Source organism: Podarcis melisellensis (genome assembly GCF_964234715.1).
Source record: "Podarcis melisellensis genome assembly, chromosome: 8".
Taxonomy (NCBI): domain Eukaryota; kingdom Metazoa; phylum Chordata; class Lepidosauria; order Squamata; family Lacertidae; genus Podarcis; species Podarcis melisellensis.
In genome coordinates this window covers 47,542,103-47,560,389 of record NC_138540.1, presented here as the reverse complement: position 1 = coordinate 47,560,389, position 18,287 = coordinate 47,542,103, and positions in this window count along the sequence as shown.

The following is an 18,287-nucleotide window of genomic DNA, read 5'->3' as shown; positions in this document are numbered from 1 at the left end:
TCGTGGAAGCTCCCTTGCATGCAGCTTGCCAGCGCAGGATCTCGTCTTAATTCTAACACCTTACCTTCTTTTTGTTTTGTTTTGTTTTTTACCATTCTAATTATTTAATATTTCTCATTTAAAAATAAATAAATCTTACATTGATTTTTTAACTCCTTTGCACACAAACTACTCCCATGGTAACCTCCTGCATCTTCCTCTCCCCATACATTGCAGCTACAAAGTACCCTTTTCACTTTCCACCCTCATTATGAAGCCACCATCCCGTTCTATTGTGCAGCCACTTTCTTACCCTCATACAGTACTCCTCAAGCCCATTCCCATGCCTCCTATCCCTTCCTCTTTTACAACCCATTTGCACCCCATTTTCATTCCCCAACTCCCCCTTGTATACAAACCACCCCCATTTCATTCTTCCTCCGCTCTCCTATTATGCAGCCCCTTTTGCACACTCATCCTGTGGTGATATATGTTATTATATATTTACAAACAGAATCTTGAGAGCAAGCCTGCCAGTTAGTTTGTTCGGATATAGATTCAGGTCAGTTGAGGGAAGTTGTACAGATATAGGTGTTTGCATATTAATTAATGCCTTCTAAATTACTACATTGAATCCAGAACTCCATGTTGAAGACAACACATGGTACCAGGAGTGAACAGCACTGTGTGAAGGTGCTGCTATAAGGGTTGATTGGGGGCTTGGGGGAGGAAGTAGGCTGTATGGTGGGTGGAATAATCCCTCTATGTTCCTCACTTCCCAATATTTTGAGACTTCCCCTGTTGTTTTAAGCCACCACTTTCCCCCTTTCAGTGTCTCTTCCTTCATGCTCCCATGCTACAGCCACTGCTGTTATAAAACCAGCCTTCTCTTTTGCTTCCATACCCTGCTCCATATTCATGGAAATCCAGAATTGTGATGCAGCTATATCTGAGGCCTTGGGAAACTTAGTTATTGGCCTAGCTAGGGAGTGGGGCTATCTGTAAACATTGGATGGCTGCCACCTATGCTTTCATGAAGCAGGTGGGCTAATGGGAGGTTCTGGTCAAATTGGCATATGCAGTTTTTTGTAAAAGTAATTTGTAAATGAGTGCTTTGTCGCAGACAAGTCATGATGCCCTCTTGCTGTTTTGATGTCCATCCCAAGTCTGCAATGACAGCAGGGCTTCTCAGGCTGTGCTATTAGTTTGACTTTTTTTCCAATAAAGCACTAGAATTGATCACTCTGGAATTTTTTACATCCTTCTTTGGTGTCCATGCACCAAACAATTTACACAGGCCCTCCACATTACCAGAGACCAACCATCGTTGTCTATCTGAACGACCTTCCTCTGTGTTATGTACTGAGCTGAATCCTAGAACAATAGGATCCAGAATGCAGCCATCTGACTGGTCCACAGGAGCCACCCAATCCAGCTCCTGGATGAAGTGAATCAGCAACCTGATTGGCCTGCAGGAGCAGCTAATCAGGCTTCTGTAGGAAGTGAATCCGCAACCTGATTGGCCTACAGGAGCAGCCCGGAATTAGCCAATCATGTGGGGCCCATTGTGTAAATAATGTATATATAGCTAGATGTTTTGGGGAAAGTTTCATTCATTGCTACCATGAGCTGAATAAAGAGCATGAAATTCACACTCGACTCTGAGTATATTTCATTCTGCCTGGTGGCAAGATGGGCTGGTGCGTAGTGTGTCAGAGAAAGGGAGAGGTGGAGCTGGGATGGGTGGTCTGTGCTTAGGAACATGGGAAGCCTACCTCTGTATTGTCTACACTGACTGACAAAGGTGTTAGGATATTTCCGTTCCACCTTAAAAGGGAGCAGGCTGTATGAGTCAGAGTCTGCGTGTTTCCTGTTTCTCAGGATGTTTAAGTTTGCTATTGCTTTCGTTTTCTCTCTCTGCGCCAGAACACGATAGCAGTCGGTCATGTTTTCTTTGTTCTGACCAACGCTGAATAAACATTCTAAATGATACTCTCCTGAGTGCAACTTTTGCTGTGTGAATTCTGCTGAAGGAGTGTGCATCACCCCAGGAATGTGGCAATCTATTTCTGAGGCTTGGTGCCGCTAATTTGCTGATACTGCGTGACTATGGGACATCAACAGATCGTCCGGAGACGACGTGGAGGCAGTGATGGCCTTTGTCTCCCTGGCAGTATCCCAACAACAGGTTTCGGGCCCAGATTCACGGCACTTACAGGAGAGTAAGAATGAGAATGCAACAGACTGCTGCTGAGGTATGTGAAAAGCGAAACGGAGAGGCTTTTCTGAATGCCGCGGAAGGGAGCTTTTGATGTCCGGCAAAATTAATTGGTCTGGGAGCAGCGCCAGAGTATTTGTGATTAATGGGAGCCAAGATAAGGAGTCTTTGAAGTAAAGAAAGAGACTCGGGCTCACGTAAAGACCTGGAATGGAGTTTTTCCAAGTGTCTGAAGCTGCTGAATGCCCTAAGTTAAATGGGGGAAATTATCAGACCTGGGCAAAATGGTGTGAGAGTTTGCTGCGTCAGTACGGGGTGTGGCAAACCGTGTCTCAAGCCCCCCCAGTTCCTCTGACAGAGAAATGGGAGGCCCAGAATTCAAGGGCCATTGACATAATCGTCCTGTCCGTCTCTCTGGAGGAAATAAAAACGCTTGCTGGCAATGTGACTGCACGTAAGATGTGGAATGCTTTGAAAGCTGCCCATCTGCCAATCATCCCAGCCCAGAGTGTGAATGCATCGGAAGTCCTGGCTGTTTCCCAGAATGCGAATGAATGCAGGGATGCTGAGGGCACCGATTGCAAGCTGCAGGGGGAGCAGACTGTGATGTCAGCCCAGGCAGAATTCCAGCCTCCAGGGGGAGCCAAGGAGTCAGCAGCTGAGAGCTCTGTTTCTCGTGGGAGCCAAGGTCATCGTCTTTGCAGAGGCCGGAAGGCCAGAGGTAAACAAAGACAGATGCCTGCAGATGGCCCGAAGCAGAGGGGGAGTGAAGAGCCCACGCCAGTGGAAAACAAAGCTTTGTTAGCTGGCACAGCTTCACCAAAGGCTAAAGGCAAGCCTCATGGCCAGGAGCAGGGGGGCAAGCTGCAAAAGCCCACGCTGGTGGAAAACAAGGTTTTGCTTGCTGCAAAGACTACTCCAAGGGCTAAAGCCAAGTTTGTTGTGGACTCAGGGTGCACGCGCCATTTAACGAAGGATAGGCACCTGTTTATCTCCTTTACACCTCAAGAAGGAGAGATCCACCTGGCTGATGGAAGGACGTTGCAAATTGCAGGAGAAGGGACTGTTAAACTTGCAAGTTTGCACACAACCATTAGTAAGGTGCTTTATGTACCTGGAGCTAAGGACAATCTGCTGAGCGTCCCACAGCTGACTGGGCGTGGTTTTGAAATTTCCTTCAAGAGGAGCGTCTGTGTCATCAGGAAAGGCAAAGAGGACTTTTTGCATGCAAAATTTATGGATGGTTTATTCTGTATTACTTATGATGACAATGCTGTTGTGTCTAATGCTGATTCTTGTTGTGTTGCCCAAACTAACAAGGTTCTTCATGCAGGTTGTATTCATGAAGCACATCGAAGATTTTGTCACATGTCTTGGCAAGCGCTAGCCAAGATGCCAGGGTTGGTTGAAGGTTTGAGCATCAAACCTTGTAAGTACCACATGAAATGTATATCTTGTGCAGAGAACAAGGTGAAGGTTGCTCCAAAAGGCAAGGAGTCTAGCAGGCAGGCTTCCAAACCCTACCAGCTAGTGCATGCAGACCTGGTAGGGCCACTTGCGCCCTCTTTGGGAGGAGCAAGGTACTTCATGGTTCTAATTGATTCTTTTTCTAGGTACATTCATGTGTTTATGCTTGAGCAGAAATCGCAAGCATTCCCTAAGTTCAAGGCATTCTGTGCTTGGTTGCAGAATGTTCGTGGTGAAAGTATCGGTTGTCTTTTTACCGATCGGGGCGGGGAGTTCACTTCTCAGCAGTTTAGAGCTTTTCTGACTGAGAAGGGAATCCAGCATGATTTGTCAACGCCTAGATCGCCATGGATGAATGGACTTGCGGAGCGAGCAAATCAAACGTTGCTTCAAGGCCTAAAAACCTTGTTGCATGATGCCAACCTCCCTGAGAAGTTTTGGGGGGAAGCTCTGTCGACGGTAGTTTATACCGTTAATCGCAGACTGTCATCACCCATAGGTTGCACTCCGTACGAAAAGACGTTTGGTAAGAAACCGAACGTCAAGCACATGAGAATCTTCGGTTCTGACATGTGGGTACACTCCCCACAAAACAACAAGCTTGGGAAGCGTGGGGCACATGGTTTGTTCATGGGGTACGAGAAAGGTGCATACAGGGTGTGGATGACTAACTCTAAGTCCATTAAGTTCACCAAGAGTGTTGAGTACAATCCTAAGTGGGGGGAAAATGTGGGAATTTTCCAGAGTTACCCAGAGGAGGATGAAGGTGATGGGAAAAAGACAGATGATGTTGAGAAAGCTGAGGATGAGGATGATGATGATCAGAGTTCGGATTCCAGTTCAGTTGGCAATCTATTTCTGAGGCTTGGTGCCGCTAATTTGCTGATACTGCGTGACTACGGGACATCAACAGATCGTCCGGAGACGACGTGGAGGCAGTGATGGCCTTTGTCTCCCTGGCAGTATCCCAACAAAAGGATCACTTGGGCTTCAGAGAGGCAAAATTGCCAGCCCTACCTGGAAAGACTCTCCTCCCTGGAAGAGAGGGGAGTGGTTGTGGGTGGGAGCCCGAGCACCGCCCCTAGCAGGGGGCGTTAGCCCCCTGCCTCCAACTCTCCTGGCTGGTGCCCACGCCCCTCGGCAGGCACCCGAGGCATTGCTTATGCCATTGCTGAGAGGGAGAGTTGCCGCGTTTGGCCCTCCTGACATCCTTATCCTTCAATTAGGTGGAAATGACCTTGTTAGGAGAAGAAGTGTGGACTTGTCGTGGTACATAAAAAGAGATTTGGATGAGATTGCTGCCTTGTGTCCCGGAACAACGGTGTTCTGGTCCTCCTTCCTGAAGAGAGTTGTGTGGCACGGTGTGCAGAACTGTATGACCATTGAAAAATCCAGGAAACTCTTGAATCGTGCAATAGCCTGTTGGGCGCACTTTTTGTATGGCCGAGTCATCTCTCATGACCGTATCCAGATTGGCGACCAAGCCTTGTACCGGAATGATGGGGTTCATCTTTCAGACCAAGGGAATGACATTTGGTTAACTAGCATCATCAGCAGCATCAGGGATTGGTTACTGCTGTAAGGGTATTGGCGGCAAGCCTTTCGGCTCGGGTGGCGGTTAGGCATTGGAATAATGTGTTGTGGTGTGTCGAAGGGCTAGGTGTGGCCATTGCCTATGCCTTCAATTTTTGGGTATTCCGTTAAAGGAATCTGGCGGTCGTGTATTCTGTCCGATGCCTGCTTGGCGGGAGGCCATGGCACGACCCTCGGTGACATCAGGGGTGAGCCTATAGTTGGATTAGCATCAACAGGCTCCACCTACTGGTGAATAAACCCACTTGTTTTAGAGATCCAATGCCTAAGCCAGTGTTTCCCAACCTTGTGCCTCCAGATGTTTTTGGCCTACAACTCCCATCATCCCTAGCTAGCAAGACCAGTGGTCAGGGATGATGGGAATTGTAGTTCAAAAACAGCTGGAGGCACAAGGTTGGGAAACACTGGCCTAAGCCAATACCTTTTCACTGCTGTAATCAATAAAGTTGTGGCCTTTCCTTGCCCATTAACCTTATATCACGTGTCCTTGTGTATTCATTTCACATTGCGGGGGTCGGGTCCTCGAACCACAAGTACCAGTGTTTGAACTCAGACCTTCTTCATGCAAAGCAGATACTTTACTCCTGAGCTACAGCCTTACCCTGTATTGCTTCAAGCCCCAGTTCCTTTCAGCGGAGTTGAGCACAGGCATTTGCCAAAGTGTGCATCCCTAGGTGGGGTCAAAAACACCCAATATCACACAAGTACTTAAGACAAACTCATGTACACAGAAACATACCACTTAGCACACATGCACACACAAACACAGAAATAGACAAGAGAGTCTCTTTCTTGCTGCATAGCACAGAAGCCAAATAATCTCCACATAGCAAAAAAGTTCACAATCTTTCTCTATGTGAAGATTTCTAAGAAGCAGCATGTGGGTCTCAAAAGATGGTGAGAGGATGATGGACCAGTTGCAAAGGCGGCACACATCAGATCTGATGCAGGAGCTTCTGGTTCCCCACCTCTGTTTTAAAGTCAGCTTGCTTTTCTAACCCATATTCTTGTAACTTGGTAGAATATAATGGAGCAAAAGCCCCAAGTGAGGACCGGTAACAACATGCGGGTCCACATTTTACTCATTAGAAAGGTTTCCAGCTTTCTAATAAGTGAAGTGTATTGCAAGAACAGTGAATGCATAATGAACCTCCTTAGCATTCCTGAGACACTTTTTGCAATTTTGATTTCTTGCTGTCAGGTTGACCATTAAGGATAGGAAATATACATTATGGGGGATCATAAAATATCAAACAAAATAGCAGTATATCAAGCAAAACATTTAGCTATCATAAAAAAATCTATTTCTCTGCTTTTAGTTTCATGCAGGTAGCTATTTCAATTGGGTTGCAATGATATTTCTTTTGCTCTACCTCAAGTGCCCTCTAGCGTGCAGTAACTAAGCCAGTTGCAAATATATATTAAAAAGTGACAACTTCTCGCTGCCTCCACTCCTACCATGCTTAAATCCCAAAGCAATTTGTAACATGTCTTCTTCCAGGAGTTATATCAATGACACATTTTGCCACATTAATTGTTTGTTTATATGGAAATATGACATCTATTGTATATAAAAGTTTAGACTAGGAACATTTTGCAATTTTGCTATGACATTTTACCTTGTGTGACAGTGCATGTTTTCATTCTCCAGAGCGGCTTTTCCAGAATATATGTTTGGAGGATTGAGACCCTAACTTGTGTAAAATGTATTGATTGCTTCAGTGGGAGGGGGATACATATTGGCAATTTTTAGCATTTATTTAGAAGAGTAAAAACAGCAGTAGCCTGCAGTCCTTGGCCAGTTAGATAGATGATAGATATAGATAGATGATAGATAGATAGATATAGATAGATAGATAGATGATAGAAAGATATGCAATAGTTATCATCTATCTATGTAATCTATCAACAGACCTTGCAATACATAGAGTAGTAGATGCAACAGGGAAGGTGGATCAGGTAAAATGAGATGAGGATGGCTTGGGAAAAAGCATTTTGATTATAGGGATTATAGGGAATCTGTCAGTTTTTTTATCCTCTTAGTTTCTCTGGAAATTAAAAGCTTTTTTATTAAAGCTTGGAAAGAAACAAGGAAAAACAATATACAAAACTTAACATCACATACCAAGCATTTTTAAAAACAGAAAATGATGAAAATAAAACAAAATAAAATAGTTCCAATTCTCCATCTATCAGCTTTACAGTATAGAGTTATGCAAAACCCTTGATCCATAATAGCATCCAACTTTTCTGCTTTCCATAAACCGACCTTTTCCAGTCTTTGGTTTCTCTTATTTTCTCTGGCTTTCAGCCTGGAAAAAAAAAAATGCTCCCCACTCCTTGCCTTACAGCATGCAGAGAAAAGGCACGTGTGTTGTTTAATAGTGGTGTGTAGGTCTGTGGAACAATGTAAGCATTGCTCCTTAGGGTAAGAACTGGAGTGCTACAAGTAGTCAAGACTGTCACTGTTTTAATCTGTGCAATGTTGGAACTGTTATACTGATGGATGGTGTTAGACAACAAGGCAGATCATCTGGAAAGTTCAAAGGCCCCTAGATATTTCTTCAACTTTAAGGGATGGCACAAGGCTGTTTATTTTGCTCTGGGGACGGGATGCTTTTATTTTTGACTACAGGATCATTCACAGGTGAACTGTGTACATTCCTGCAAGCTGGGTCAGACTGTCCATTTAGTCTTGTATAGCTCACTTTCATTGGCAGCAGCTGCCTGGTGTCTTGGGCAGAAGTCTTTCACATGTGATGCTGAACTCAAATGGAATATTTTGAGTAGCAGGCAAAAACAGTCTATTCTGGAGATAATTAGCTGTGCTAATAACTTTATCCCAAAACTCCTGTGACACATGTCACCGGTTATTCAGCACATGAGAATAGGAAACTGTCTTATACCAGTTCAGACCATTTGCAGGTCCAGGCACAGTGAACACAGGTTGACTAGGGTTTGGAGATGCGAAGGTACTAATAGTAACACCATATTCACTACAAAATACATGCATTATTATGCACACTGTCCACTAGTTATATGCATATTATTGGTACACATTGTCTGGAGGACTGTGCTACAAAATTCGGAGAAAGGTAAATTTCAAAGAACAACCAGCCAAGGTGGATTGCAATTTTAAAATGCTAAAATGAATAACATATATCAAATGCAAAGTTGACCTGGAGTGGGTTGGGGGAGGAAGGGATGATCATCCCTCTCCCTGTTCTTTTCTTTCTTCTCACAGGGCAATTGTGACATAATGTCATGGAAGACTTTCCTTATACAGGCATGCTTCATTTTATTGTGCTTCAGAGATATTGATCCTTATGAGGACATGGGTGCAGCTGCAGGCAGCCTGGTCCCATGCCACCACCGCCCTTCTTCTGACCATCGGAGTAGAGCTGACTAGGGCTGGGCCCAGGTTTCCCCCCACCACCTTCAGCCAGGGTGTGTGAGGTTTAAGACACTACAGTATAGTGTAAACAGAACTTGTATATGCACTAGGAAACAAACAAAATATGTGTGGCTCACTTCATTGCAACATTCGCTTTACTGCAGTGGTCTGGAACTGAACACCACAGTATCTCTGATGTATGCCTGTAAACAAACTTCATTCCTGATAAGAGCTCTGGCAGTTACAGAGATGTACTGGACAACCATATTGCATTTTGGGGTCAAGCCATTGTTTTGTAATGGAGCTTTGTGTTCTTCATTTGTATTCACATCTTCCACTGTTTTTCCCCCAAACAGATCCATAACTTTTTTCTGGTAAGTATTCACTGAATGTTCATCAAAGAGTTGTTAAGTTACTGTCAAATAATTTATTGATGCCTGTGAGTCAACAGGGTGCTGAATGAGAAGTTTCTTCTTTTTGACACTTGATTTCCCCAAAATGGTTCTTTGAAACATTATTTATTTACCATAAATTTATTTCCTTTCTTGGCTGACATAAAAAAATGAATTATTTTATATAAGGGAGACATTTTGTTCAGTCAAACATAGTTATTTTATCTTCCTTAGTGCATGTGGGATGTGTTTCTTTAGACAACCCCCCCTCCCTGATACCACGTAACTGCTCCATTAACACTGTGGAATCTTGCCACAAGATACAAGGCATCATCCAGAAGATCCCCTAAAACAGGTGGAATAAGCAAAATTATATATGTGGGATTTACCCCTTTCACTGTTGTTGAAGAGGTGCAGGAAAGGGTGAACCATACAGGCTCCTCGCCCCAACATGACTGTTTGGCACAGGAGGTTTGCAAAAGTAATAGACAGAAAAGAAATATGTTAAGTAAAAACAACATTTATTAAAGAAAGTAATTTTAAATATTTAATGACACAATTAAGTCTTATTAATGTAATAGTCTTTATTCTTCAGCTTTAAAATTCACAAGTATAATTTCTCCTTTCATCTTTATTATGCAGTGTTCCCCCACCCCCAATTATTTGTTATATGTTCCTATAAATAATTTACACATATTAAGATTTTAATTTTAATTTTCTAACTATGAGCATGCTCTACTACAGCCCTCACACTGATCTACACTTTGGGGTATAAATGGAAGCCATGCAGCTGATGAGTCAGTTCATATTTACACACACACACAGAGAGAGAGAGAGAGAGAGAGAGAGAGAGAGAGAGAGAGAGAGAGAGAGAGAGAGAGAGAGATAAAAAACACATGTATTTCCAATGTTATAATAACCTCAGGTCTGTTTTGGCTTCTATAGGCTTCATTTTGATACTTGGTACACACATACAACTCCTGCCAACCTAGCAGTTCGAAAGCACATCAAAGTGCAAGTAGATAAATAGGTACCGCTCCGGCGGGAAGGTAAACGGCGTTTCCGTGTGCTGCTCTGGTTCGCCCAAAGCGGCTTAGTCATGCTGGCCACATGACCCAGAGGCTGTACACCGGCTCCCTCGGCCAATAAAGCGAGATGAGCGCCGCAACCCCAGAGTCGGCCACGACTGGACCTAATGGTCAGGGGTCCCTTTACCTTTACCTTACACACATACAATAGATCAGGGTTTGAAACCTCAGGCCCCAGAAACCAAATGTAACCCTCCAGACTTAACAGTTTGGCCCTTGGGATGCCCTTGGCCACATCTCTCACCAGCCCTGCTCTGTACTCCCTCCCTTTTGCATGGCTAGGATGTGTCCTTAATCTGTGATAGTGCCTGTTGCTTGCTTGCTTGGAGTGTGAGTTGTGTGTAGGTGGGATGTGAATGCAGAAAGTTGTAACTTGGTGCAGCTAGAATATATTCTACCGTACATAGGTCAGAGTCACATCCATTACTCTACCTACTTTGGCCTCTGGCCGATGCCATGGGGGCACTGGATCATGTGGCAATGCAGAACTTCATCTGAAAAGCCCTGCAATAGAAAACCAATTCTGCATAATAACCCTTTCTCCCAATCTCAAAAAACTGAATGCAGGTTTCTGGCCCATATCTGATAACCCAGCAATGAAGATATAAAAAATCCAGCAGTATTGCTGCAGAGTGCTGGAAATAGAGACGATGTGGAATGAATCTGTCTGTTGCAAAGTTGGTTTGTTTATGTGATAAGTTACCGTACTTTTCGCTCCATAAGACGTACCATACCATAAGTCGCACCTAGTCTTTAGAGGAGGAAAACAAGAAAAAAAATATTCTGAATGAAACAGTGGATGTATGATTTTTGTGGTTCAAACTGTGGCCACAAACATGATATGTGATTTGACGGTGAGTTTGGGATAGCCCAGTGCGAAAATCCTGTGGATCCGTACTTTGTAACCACGTCTTTGCGCCATTGCAGACCCACAAAACAATGGATGCATGATTTTTGGTGCAGGCTATAGCCATGGACATGCTATGTGATCTGGTGGTGAATTTGGGGTAACACAATGCAAAAATCCTGTTGCCAGGAAGTGTTTTGGACTTTTTCAAGACCAATTGGCAGCAAGATTCTGCTACCAAAATAGCTCCTCGGCGTGGGAAGGTCATCTTCCTGTTATATACCTGCTGGGGTTGACAAGACATATGACCCTCACCTGAGTCACATCTAACTCTTTGGGGGGAATTAACATCAGGGTCATGTGCATGGAAGTTGCCAACTCAATTAACTGACCAGGGTTACTGTTAATAACACCAGTTTTCTTTGGGCTTGATATTGCTGGATAGTTCTGATGAACTGCAAAAGCAGTTTTATTTTGCTTTCTGTTGCCATCTTGGAACTTTCTTAACTAGTGCCTCTTTGTTTTGTACGATTCCTTGCAAATGAAGGAAAACAACTTTTCTCCTTGTATATGTTGATAATATGTTTTTGGTTACTGAGAACAAACAAGAGTGTACAGAAACAAGATTGGGTGCAGGCCTGGCCAGGACATAGGTGTGACGCACCTGTGACAAAGGTGACCTGTGTGCTTGCTTGCTTGATTAACGGCTGTTGGGAACTTCAAGGTCCCTGCTCTCCCTTCTTAGTGGACCTGGAGGCTCCAAGAGAGAGCATTCCATGTCAAGAAGGAGGGCAAGTGGGCACCCTATCAAACGACAAGGCAAGAGCTACAAGGAGCAGGGCCTTTTCACTGGTTGTGCCCATTGTATGGCTCGCTCTTTCCAGAGCTGCTCTCTTTTGGCCTGTATTTTGGAGCTTTTTAATCTAGGAAGACTTTGGAATAACAGGTTGACAAGTCTTATCAGTCACTGATGTATGGGGGATTTTATTTACTGTTATTCTGGGTTCTGGGTGTACCAGGGTTTACACCAGCGTAATAGAGTTGGCCAGGACAAAAGAAGGGATACAATTTATGAGCTTTCTCCATTATCTGCACAGCAGGGGGTGTTCAACAGTGCAAAGGCTGAGTGGAAGCATTGCCTACTGGTTACCTGCTTTCAGCAATAGGGGTCACTTTTTGGTAGTACCCAATTGGTTATCTGTCAGATTCTAGAGCTCCCTATTGTGGCCCTTAGGTAATTCCAAAAATACAGAGTCCGTTAATAAAACACAGTATTCATTCATAAAGCAATAACATAAATCTCCATTGCTACATATTGGGTGTGTATTTCAGCGGTTGAACGTACAGCTTATAGCCATGCTGTGGTATAGTGCTTATGCGATTGTGAATAAAAGGTGGCTGGGCTCATCGTCCCAGGATTTGGGGGGGAGGTGACAAAAATCATTTCCAATAAGTGCCCCCCTCATTTCCTTGAGTCTGTACTCTGAATAGTGACACCAGAGACCTAGAAGGTGCAGGGCGTTGTCAGTCCAACCCCTGCACAGACTCATCAGGGCTGAGCGTAAGGCAATTATAAGTGGGCCAAATTGGGGCTTGTGGGCCACTCCTAAGGGGGCCCCCACACTAGGACAATCTAGATGGATTTTATTTGTTTCTATGAGATTTTGTAGACTTTGGCTGTGAACTGGGGCACTACAAAATACAAACAAACTAAAGTTGGGCCCCACTTCTTGAAATTGGGCCCCCACTGGCTAGCCCTGAGTCTCATAGTTGCTGGGCCTGAGTTTCCCTGCCCTTGCATGAAGTCTTGGGTTTCCAATTTTGGGAGAGGGGAGACTGCGGCACTGGGGAGATGGCAGGCTGGCGAGGCCTCCTAGATTTAGAGGCCCGAGGATTCAGTCTACTTAGCCTATACATAAATCTGGCACTGGCTATATCCTATACAGGAGCAAGGCCATCTTAACCGTTGGCACTGGGGGTGCACGGCATGAGGGCGCCGGGCTCTCAGGGACACCAGACCGAGAGTCCGGGGCTGAGCGTTGGAGTCTGGGGAAGAGTCACCAACAGACGAACGGAGCAGAGTCCATCGTAGCTCCGCTGGCTCTTCTGCTGCAAGTGGCTCTTCCCCAGATTCCAACGCTCACCCCTGCACTCGTACCGAGCCGCAGCAGCAGAAGACCCCGCAGCGCTCCAATAGGCTCGGTTCCGCTCGGCTGTTGGCTCTTGCCCCAGCTGCATGGCAGCTAACTGTTTTGGCACTGCAGCCAGAACACCGTGTAACGTTGTGGTGGGATCTGCCGCGCGCCAACAGGACTGAAGGCAGCAACAAAACCCTGTCCGTAGATGTCCGGATCCTGTCCGGAGATGTTGCCTCTGATGCCGCTTGCATTCCCCCTCGTTCTGCCCTGGCACCCCACGTTGGACGGCACTGGGAGTGTGCACCGACAGTGGAAAAGCCAGCAAAAGAACCCGCAGCTTGGCGCACACAACAGGATGCGTCACACAGTACCTACACCATTACATGGCGCTCCAGGTGCTGCACGTGCAGCCGAAACAGTTAACCACCGTGCGGGGGAGGGAGCAGCAGGTGGACAGCGCGGCAACTGTGTGTGTTGCCTGACATTTTGTCCCCCTCCCAGTATGGAATCAGCACCCCCCCTTTGTACGCCCCTGTGTGTGGGGCGCTGGCACCCCTTTTGGTTGGCGCTGTGAGTCCCTGTGTCCCACAACTGTTCAAAAGGTAAACAACTATTTCCTTTAAAAAGCCTACAACTTTGGGGTCCCCCTCTGTAAGAAAAGGTCAACAACTCTGGGCAACCTAGAGGCGCCGGGTGGATCTTTGCACTCCAGTGCCGCATGTGCTTAAGATGGCCCTGTGAATGAGCTCAGTAGAAGGCAGTTCTCTCCTGTTCTGCTTAGAGTGTCTCCTTCTTTCCTCTTTACAGACTGTAGTTTCAAGGATGGGGCTGGGGCAAAGACAAGAAGAACGTCACCTCCACTTGGGTTGACTGTGTGCTGTAAGACTGGTCTCCTCATACTGCAGGGTCTTCCATCTTACAGTGTGTACATTCAAGAAGGGGAGGGGAGGGAAAGTGCCCTGCTGCAGGAATTCCTTTCCTCTTCTTAGATGGCATTTTAGAGGAACGGGCAAGGACAGTGCCATCCTGTTTCATTATCCGATATGAAATAGGAAGGTGCTGCCCCAACTCACCACCGCCCAAGCCTCCCTTTTTTACATATATAATAATTTTTATTCGATTTTACAAATACAGAATTATAACTAAAACTATATATCCCTATTTAGAGATTTCTCCAAACTCTGGACTCCCCACCTTCCCCTCCATGGATCCTATTGTCCAGCTTCTCAACTGCGTATTATTTCATGGTCCATATTTTATATCTTTCCATATTATCAATAATATTCGCTACATTACAAGTGTTATTAAAATCCTGTTAAGGTTTTCATCTGCTTACAGTGGTCTTCTAGATAAATTATAATTTTTTCCCATTCTTCATTGAAGTTTTGGTCTTCTTGGTCAGTTTTGTCATTTTAGCATACTCCAACAGCTTGGTTTGCCATTCCTCTCTGGTAGGGACTTTGTCTTCTTTCCATCTCTGGGCTAGTAGCATCCACATTGCTGTTGTCACATACATGAAAAGTCTTTTCTGTTCCCTTGGAATGTCAGTACCTACAATTCCTAATAAAAGGCTTCTGGCTTTGTTTGTTTTTACAAAAGTTATTTTAAACATTTTTCAATTCATTATACTGGTATATATTTATTATGCTACATAATGATTAGTATGAGTATGTTTCCGAGCACAATTCAAAGTGTTGGTGTGGACCTTTAATGTGCTAAATGTCTTTAGCCCTGTATACCTGAAGGAGTATCTCTGCCCCCATTATTCAGCCTAGACACTGAGGTCCAGCTCCGAGGGCCTTCCAGCAGTTCCCTCACCGCAAGAAACTACAGAGAACTAGGCAGTGGGTCTTCTTGGTAGTGGCACCCATCCTGTGGAACACCTTCCCATTAGATGTCAAACAGATAAACAACTATTCACATTCAAAAGACGTCTGAAGACAGCTGTGTATAGGGAAGTTTTTGATGTTTGTCATTTTACTGTGGCAGGGGCAACCTAGTCAGGTGGGTGGGGTACAAATAAAAAAAATATTATTTACTTTTTTGTAACTTTTTTTTTTTTGGCAGCCTGTCCTGAGAACATGAACATGATGAAGGATGGGATATAATCTTGTTTTAGAGAAAAACAGGTGTAAATAATATAAACAAACAAACAAACAAACAACAATCCAGACTGTTGTTCTTAAACTGCTGGTCCCTGTTCCTCTTCTATGGAGTGATATAATAATTAGTAGTAGTAGTAGCAATAGTAATAGATGGTTTGATGCCCCAGACTGGAAGTATTTATGCTTTGTATATGTATTATATTTGTATAATGTTTTGTATACCACAAAAACCTACCACTGGGGAGTGCAGTGTATGTGTGTGTGTGGACACAACTTCTTTTCATCACGGAGAACAACTGTCACCATCAGACCTACTAATTTTTAGATGGTCTTTAAAAATTCTCAACCTTAAAGAGTGTGTTCTAGTATAATGCCCCTTGCTTCAGTTAGCAAATGCGCATTTTCATTTAGCATTCTTTTAGGCTTTATTGTCTCAGTATTAATTATTATTCATGCCCACCTTGTTTTTCTAACTCCTTTTAATCTATCTGTCCTCTGTTTTGTTCCATTGACCTTGCTTTCAGAGGCCTCTTCCTCTCTTCCCCCCTCCTTTAAACACTTTCCTTCCAGCCTAGATCCATCTTATTTATTGTGATCACAGAAAACTTTTCTCCCCTAGCTCACAAATGGATAGGGTTGCTCGCAGGGAGTGCTCTGATTATACACCACAGGGTCTGTGCAGAATACTAAGGTATCATGCAAATCAACTCCTTTAGACCAATCTCTTTTGCTTTTGATTGCTCTGAAAAGCATTCTTCTTTTAGTGGAGAGATGGGTTTTACTCGCTTGCAGATTGGACAACTGTCACCTGAAACAAAAAAGTAACACTTACTTCCACTTGGCAGCTTGGGAGTGCACTGAAGATGTAAAATTGCTTAATTAACATATGTGATGCTGCAGATCTTTAAAGTACTCTGGACTATAAACACTCATTCTGTTGCCTGTAATTGACAGTGCTGTTCCAAAGCACTGTTTTCCTTTCAGGGCAGAAGTAAAAGACAGAACTTAAAATAGTAGTGGGGCATTTTCTTAAATGGGGGATATGGAGGCCGAGTGCCAGATTTCAGCTGCTTGCCTCAAATTAGGATTGGACTCAGACATCTTTATTGCTTGTTCCCATCTCTCAAGTGGATGCATTTTGTTCCACAACCTTTGCAATATGTAGATTCTTATGGTTCCTAGCATATAGTTAAAGCTATGGTTTTCCCAGTAGTGATGTATGGAAGTGAGAGCTGGACCATAAAGAAGGCTGATCGCCGAACAATTGATGCTTTTGAATTATGATGCTGGAGGAGAGAGAGTCCCATGCACTGCTCTTGAGAGTCCCATGCACTGCAAGAAGATCAAACCTATCCATTCTTAAGGAAATCAGCCCTGAGTGCTCACTGGAAGGACAGATCCTGAAGCTGAGACTCTTCTCATGAGAAGATAAGACTCCCTGGAAAAGATCCTGATGTTGGGAAAGATGGAGGGCACAAGGAGAAGGGGACGACAGAGGACGAGATGGTTGGACAGTGTTCTGGAAGCTACCAGCATGAGTTTGACCAAATTGCAGGAGGCAGTGGAAGACAGGAGTGCCTGGCGTGCTCTGGTCCATGGGGTCACGAAGAGTCAGACATGACTAAACGACTCAACAACAACATGGTTCCTAGTGTACTGCAGCACAGTGGTGGACAAGGACAGAGGCAAAAGTGGGAAGAATATCACAGGTGCATTTTATTTTTTTTACAGTAAGCTAGTTCCCCCCCCCCATTGAGTCAACTTTTGAAAGCCTACCACAAGAGCTACTTGACTTCATGCAACCTGGTAAGATGAGCATATGGTGAAAATGCAAATGAGGATCACAATGCTTGCTTGCAAAGGAGAATTGCTACAATATCTCTCCTGGATGGTTGGGTACCAGAGAGGAAACTGACGGAATGAGGTCATGCACTCAGTACACACAAAGCCCCTTTCTGACAGCTCTCAAATTCTGCTAGGGACAGGGCTTTGGCATCAAATGTAGTAAGAGTGATTAACTTGACTTACTGCTTTAGAGGTGGTGAGGTTTCAGCCATAAGAGCTGAAAGAATCCAGTGCTGGGGACAAAGCAAGATGTTTAATGGGCAAGCCCTTTCATAAAGGAAAGGTATCTTTATTCCTTTTTGCTGGTATGTATATAAAGGATAGGATAGGGCAGTCAGATGTGACTTTATCTTTTCCCCAGCAATAAAGTCAAAGTCACCATATCAATATCAGGAAGAGTGCTAACACAGTAAAAATGACAGTCACTGCCATGCAGTCTCTGGCAGTTCCATTCCCTCCAGCAATTACAATGTTATATTCACTGACAATGTCCCTGCTGGAGTCATACACAAAATCCACCAATCAACATTCAGCAACATCAATAACACAAGACTAAATCACAGTGCAAAAGCAGTTTACTGGGAATAGCCTACAGTTGCCTTTTATATCACTAGTTTCCATAGAGTTGTAGTCAGTACACCTATAGAAACTATATGCACCTGCCTCAGGCTGGAGAGAGTCCCAAGGGCTTATTAGAGAGATCTGGAGGGTTGCATCCACCTCCTGGGCCTGTGGTTCTCTTGCCCTACCCTAGTGGAACAAATCCCACCCCCTTAATAAAAAACACCAACCAACAAACCACAGGCTTTTACTAGGAGACTGACAGGAAATGCATTGGTAAGTGTGGAATGAACAAACACAGCACAAGCAAATCAGGATGTATACAGTCATATAACTGTCCCATAAACAAATAAGAATGAATACTCAATAAAGACTGGATATAATCTAACCACCACGGAAGCTCTGTGCAAGCAAATGAGGATAAATGCTCAGTAAATAGGTTGTCTGGAGGGGCCATTAGAGTTTTAAAGCTTAAAATCCATACCTTGAACTGAGCCCATTTATAATAACCGTGTTCCTAAAATGATGAATCTTTTCAATTAAGGTATGTCCACCTGGAGATGGCCAATTGACACCAAACCCAGGATTGTGTCCAACAGAGGCCAAGGTACCAAATGAGGCTTCTCTTTGTTGATATTCTCTTCTGTCTTCATCAGTTTA